The sequence below is a fragment of the Myodes glareolus genome, chromosome 7 (assembly GCF_982192425.1).
Source record: "Myodes glareolus chromosome 7, mMyoGla1.1, whole genome shotgun sequence".
NCBI classification, from domain to species: domain Eukaryota; kingdom Metazoa; phylum Chordata; class Mammalia; order Rodentia; family Cricetidae; genus Myodes; species Myodes glareolus.
This window is the reverse complement of record NC_142032.1, coordinates 104326111-104331550: the sequence shown is the minus strand read 5'-3', so window position 1 is coordinate 104331550 and position 5440 is coordinate 104326111. Positions and strand designations below refer to the sequence as shown.

Sequence of the window (5440 nt, the reverse complement as noted above, 5' to 3'; positions counted from 1 at the left end):
AAGTGCTTGGCCTAGGAGATGAGGGGAAAATGGGACAAGGGAGAGACTGTATAGTGGTGGGAAAAGAGGGGCCATGGGCAAGGCTGTGACATAGTTGGATCTTGCTGGTCTATGCTGGACCAGGCTAGATGGTTACAGGAATGAATGTTTTTTTCTGCTGATTAAAAAAATAAGAAGGCTGGGAAAGCAAGATCTCAGCAGTCAACCAGCCAAGCTTTACTAAGGGTATACTGGCTGGCTTTATGTCAACTTGACAGAAACTAAAATCATCACAGAGAAAGAAAGCCAGTATGCAGCACCCCCTATGACCTCTGCATCAGCTCCTGCTTTCCTGATGGCTCTGGTCCCACTGCTACTCCACTCTCATGATTCCGGCTATGCAGCTTTGGAACATGTGTCATTTTGTGAGACCAAAACCAATTATTTTTTGGGACAAGTGGCCGACAGTGGCTATCCTTGGTACCTGGCCTTGCAGTTGCCTCTGCTTGCCTCTGTCCTCCTGGCTTCTCCTTGACAAGTCAGCCTGGGACTACAGTACCTGCAGGGGAGGGACAGTTCTCTCCCTGGATAACAGCAGTGCTAGCACAGACAGGTGCCCACTGAAGCCTGGATTCCTGAGGCAAAGAGGGCAGGGAAGGCTGACAAAATCTACTGTTATATTCCTGAAATCCTGGAAGTGGGAGCATAGGACCTGAAAGGATCTTAGGCACAGAGGAACCTTAGCCCAGGGTAGACATTAATTTGCTAACAGTCACCAAAAAGAGTCTGCAGTAGACAATTTTCAACATGATATGACAATTAAACAGAACATGACAATTAAACAGAATTGACAAGACATTGCTGCATGTTGGGTTACATGATCCCTTATCAGTCCCAAAGGGTTGTAACCAAATGACCCAATGACCAGAGGAGGAATTTGAACATCCTCCATTTCCCTCAGGCTCTGAGATTAGAAGCATGTCTACTAGATCTTCTTGAGCCCCCAGATTGTCTAGACGCAAGATACCAGATAAAGCCAGAAACTTACCAATTGGTAAAAACAATAATAATAAAGTTTACTAGAGACCAGAGACTGGGGTGCCCCCCAGAACAAGGTTTGTGCTTCCTGTATGGGTCCCCAAAATGTTAGGTTCATGGGGGTTGTACCAAAAAACACCAAAGTCTAATAAACCAAAAGCAAACTTTATTCCAAGAAAAAAATAAAAAGTAAAAAAAAGTAAATAAATCTCCTTGAGACCACACCCAGAAATGGACTTGTAAGACTGTGGCAAAAACTGGTATCTGAACTCATCCTTATAGTAAGAAGCAACAAGAATTAGGCAATAACAAAGGAATTTTTACAATTTTGAGGTGAAACTTAGATAATTGTCCTTCTTTACAATTTCCATTAACATGGTTTCTTCAGTTAAACTAGTGCTTGTATTTAGCCCATTGTCTCTCTCTGGTACTTGTGGATAGTGTTTACCGAAGCTCTGCATTCCCCTGATACTGCCACTTTCACATAGAAGGGAAGGCTATGGGACAATGTAAAACCAGTATGTCAAAAGTCACGTACATACCATCATTTAAAAGTTAACTCAGCTCACATCAATTATGCTGGTCATGAGTGGCCAGGAGATTATCTTAGTTCAGTTTATAGAGGGATCCTTTGTCCTGCAAATGGAGAATATAATTGCCAGAACAGAATAGCACTTAACATCTACCTCAACTGTTTATACACATTTTCCATGGTCCTAAGCTTGACAATCACAGCATCAATCTTGGACATGATGCTGCCTATGGAGTATTCCATACAGTCAACACGTCTTCCCAGTGCCTGAAACTCTTCATAAAAAACCCTGTTGGAGATACTGTCCCTTCTCTGGGAGCTATGCCCACTGTCGTCGTTATCATCCTTCTTAGAATCATACAGGGTTCTTGGGAAACTTCTGATGCTCATGGGATATAGTAATGAACTATGTTCCAAGCCCAGAACCTCCCTCACTTTTGCACTGGGTGGTGTTTTAGTGCAATGTGGCACGAGGCTCAGGTCACTGGTTGTCTGGTTCACCAGGGAATTCTTACTATTGATATATTCATGTCCTTTCCATTTGCTTTTATTTTCCTCCTTGGTCCTATACTTCAGCCTCTGGATGTAATGCTGGACTGTCATGTAGATGAACTGGTACTGTGCCTCTTTCTGGACCATTCCTGGCCTCTGCGACCGCAGCATCTGAATGGTTTTAGAAACATAGATGTCATGGTCAACTTCTTTCTCTCTAATGATGTCAATAAGGATATCAATAACAATGAATGTTTCCGTACTGCCAATTCCAGTATTGCAGTGAACTACAACAAGGCCTGCATCCATGATGCTCTCCTGCTTGTGGTGGACCTCCTCCAGGAAGTCCAGCAACACCTTCAGGGTCACTGGGCACACCATGGTCAGGCCATCTCTGTATTTCCTTGTCCAACCTTGGAGAGCTCGAGTTCTCTTAGGGTATAGTTATGAGTAGCACTTTCTTTGATGTTCCAAACATGCATGACCCCATAGTCTTTGAGTGCGTACTCATCAGGCCAGTACTTGACACATTTGCTCTCCCCTCTCTCCACCTCCTTTGTGGTCATGCTGATGACTCGAGAGTTCTCCTGGAACACCATACTCCAGAAATCATTCACCGTGTTCTGCAGGCAGCCTTGCGTGACAAAGTAGCTCTTTTTGGGTTTTGAATTGTGGCAAATTCAAATTCAGGCATGATGATGTTCACATTGATGTAATCAGAAACGGGCTCATTGGGATCACCATCATGCAGAACAACCCTATTGTGATCAAATGGCAGGATGTTTTTGTATCTATTTTTGTTTTTACTTTCTTGTCTCCGTCCTTCTTTTTGGCTATAGAGAAATTTATATTCCTGTTTCTGTAGTGTCTCTAATTCTTCCCAAAAGCCATGTTTGACCATACCTGTGGTCTCAGCTACCTTGCTTAGCTCTCAAACCCTGCTTTCAAATTCAGCAGCATTAATATGAGTTGTGTTGAGAGGCTGCTTGAGCTGCAGGACTGTGCCCAGTGTCGCCACCATGGGGTTCTTCTTGTAACACTCCACCAGGTCTGTCAAAGAGTCAAAATACTCTCCTCCACCAACATTGTATTTCAGTTCCTGACATCAAATCATAACGTGGTTCACTTTGGACTTACCATCTTTGCTCTTCTGTTTGTCATCACCAGTGAGGACAGAGAGAATGAAGTCTCCAGGGTATCTCTGGCTCCCTCAAACAGGAAAGCTGCCATGCTTACCCTTCTTCAATTAGCAGTTTCTCTGCTTCTTTTCCAGACAAGTGACCATGGAACCACCTTTCAGAGGTTGGGTCTGCACAATTCAGTGGGTACATGAGCTCAACAACATCTCCGTTCTTTTCTTTTAGCTGCTCATGATGTTCAATGTAATACTGGAGCAGTTCAGCCAAGGTGGCAAACTTCTTCCCACCATAGAGGTCATAGTAGTTTCCATGTGATTGATGGCTCCATTTCTTCTAACACACAAAGTAAAATCTCCAGGGTTACTCTTACTAGGTCTTGACAAAAAGCTGCCATCAATACTTCTGGTTAGCAGGAGATTCTCAGCCTCCACATGAGTGATGTTGGGGTGAAACCCTCTCTGAGATGCCATGTTCCCCTTGGCTCCAGCTCCACATAGACCTGCTGCTTGCTCAGGCTCCTTGGGACACTGTCACATGTGTGTTGGAGGGGCTAAGCAAAGCCCCGCTGAGAAGTCAACACATGTCCAGATAGAACTGGCCCACTCTGCATGCACAATCCCTCACCAGACCTGGATCCCGAGTACTGGCTGTGCCCCACTAAGCTCACTCTGCCTTCAGTCCTGGGCTTTGGCTCCTGCTCTGGTCTCACCACCGTGTCCACCTTAGGCAGACTGCCAGAGCAGAGGTGGGAGCCAGAGCTACAGATGGTCTTGTTTTGTCCATCAGCACAACTGGTATCCTATGGGGCAGGGCTCATGCCACGCTCTAACAGTCATCCCCAAAAGCAGGTTGGTCTCTTTGTCCCTGTCCTTCTCTACATAAGCTATGCAACAAACAGTCTTGGAGCTTTAAACAGAGTTTGTAGGCCTCACTATAACAAGTTATGCAATGTTCCTGCCCGTACAATAACCATAGAATTTATATATAATTTGGGCATATCAAAAACATTTACACTGTAATCAACACACAAGGCAATGATAGAAATATTATTTACAAATAACATATATTTACACTGACATCTCTGGTTATAGGAAGAAAACATACAACCCATACATAAAAACCCAACAAGAGGCCCTCTCTCCTCCTACCCCATCCCCGCTTTCAGCCAGGAACCCCTTCCCTTCCTCACTCCCTTTTTTGGGGCATAAAATCCCCCAACCCAGCCTGTGTGGGCACCTCCAGGACTGGGCGGTGAGTGCAACTGGGCAGGAGGGAGTTCCTTTGTTTTAATAGCCTGCCTGCAGCAAGGTAAGACTGCAGGCAGGGAGATTTCTGGCCAGCAAGAGGCACTGATCCTGTAGCAGATGATATAATGGAGGGGTAAGTGTGCTCCTGATCCGCCACAGAAGCCTGGTAAGGGAACACACAATTTTCCGGCTACCCTTATCTCCCAGGGTATTCCGAAGGGGTGGCTTCGCCCAGATAAGCCCTCTCTCCTCCTACCCCATCCTCGTTTTCAGCCAGGAAACCCTTCCCTTCCTCCCTCCCTTCTTTGGGGCATAAAATCCTCCAACCCAGCCAGTGTGGGTGCTGCCTGGATGGGGCAGTGAGTGCAACCAGGCAGGAGGGAGTTCCTTTGTTTTAATACCTGCCTGTAGCAAGGTAGGACTGCAAGCAGGGGGATTCCTGGCCAGCAAGGGACACTGATCCTGTAGCAGAAGACTCAGGAGAGGGAAGAGCCATTGGAGAGCATCTGAAGGAAGAAATGGGCAGACGCTAAGGCAAGAATTCCTCCAACAATCTGAAAAACAACATGAAAACACCAGATCCCAGCGATCTTACTACAGAAGGACTTGAACACCCTATTCCGGAAGATGTGGAATACAGTGTCATTATGAAAGCAATAGAGTCCCTTAAACAGGGTATGAATAACTCACTTAAAGAAATGGAAGAGAAGTATAACAAAAAGATTGAAGAAACGAGTAAAGAATTAGAAGAGAAATATAACAAAAAGTTTGAAGAACTAAGTAATCCATAAACAACACTCTGGGAAACCAAGAAAAAACAATCAAACAGGTAATGGAAACAGTTCAAGAATTAAAAACTGAAATGGAGGCAATGAAGAAAACAAAAACTGAGGGCCGGCTGGATATTGAAACTCTAGGTAAACAAGCAGAGACTTCAGAAACAAGCATAACCAATAGAATACAAGAGAAAGAAGAACGAATCTCAGATTATGAAGACACCATAGAGAAAATAA

At 44.7% G+C, this 5440-nt stretch overlaps 1 pseudogene; it reads right to left on the bottom strand.

Moving 5' to 3' along the window:
* Positions 1–1699: 1699 nt before the first annotated feature.
* On the bottom strand, positions 1700–3726 carry LOC148121579 (tyrosine-protein phosphatase non-receptor type 11 pseudogene; annotated as a pseudogene).
* Between the last annotated feature and the right edge of the window lie 1714 nt (positions 3727–5440).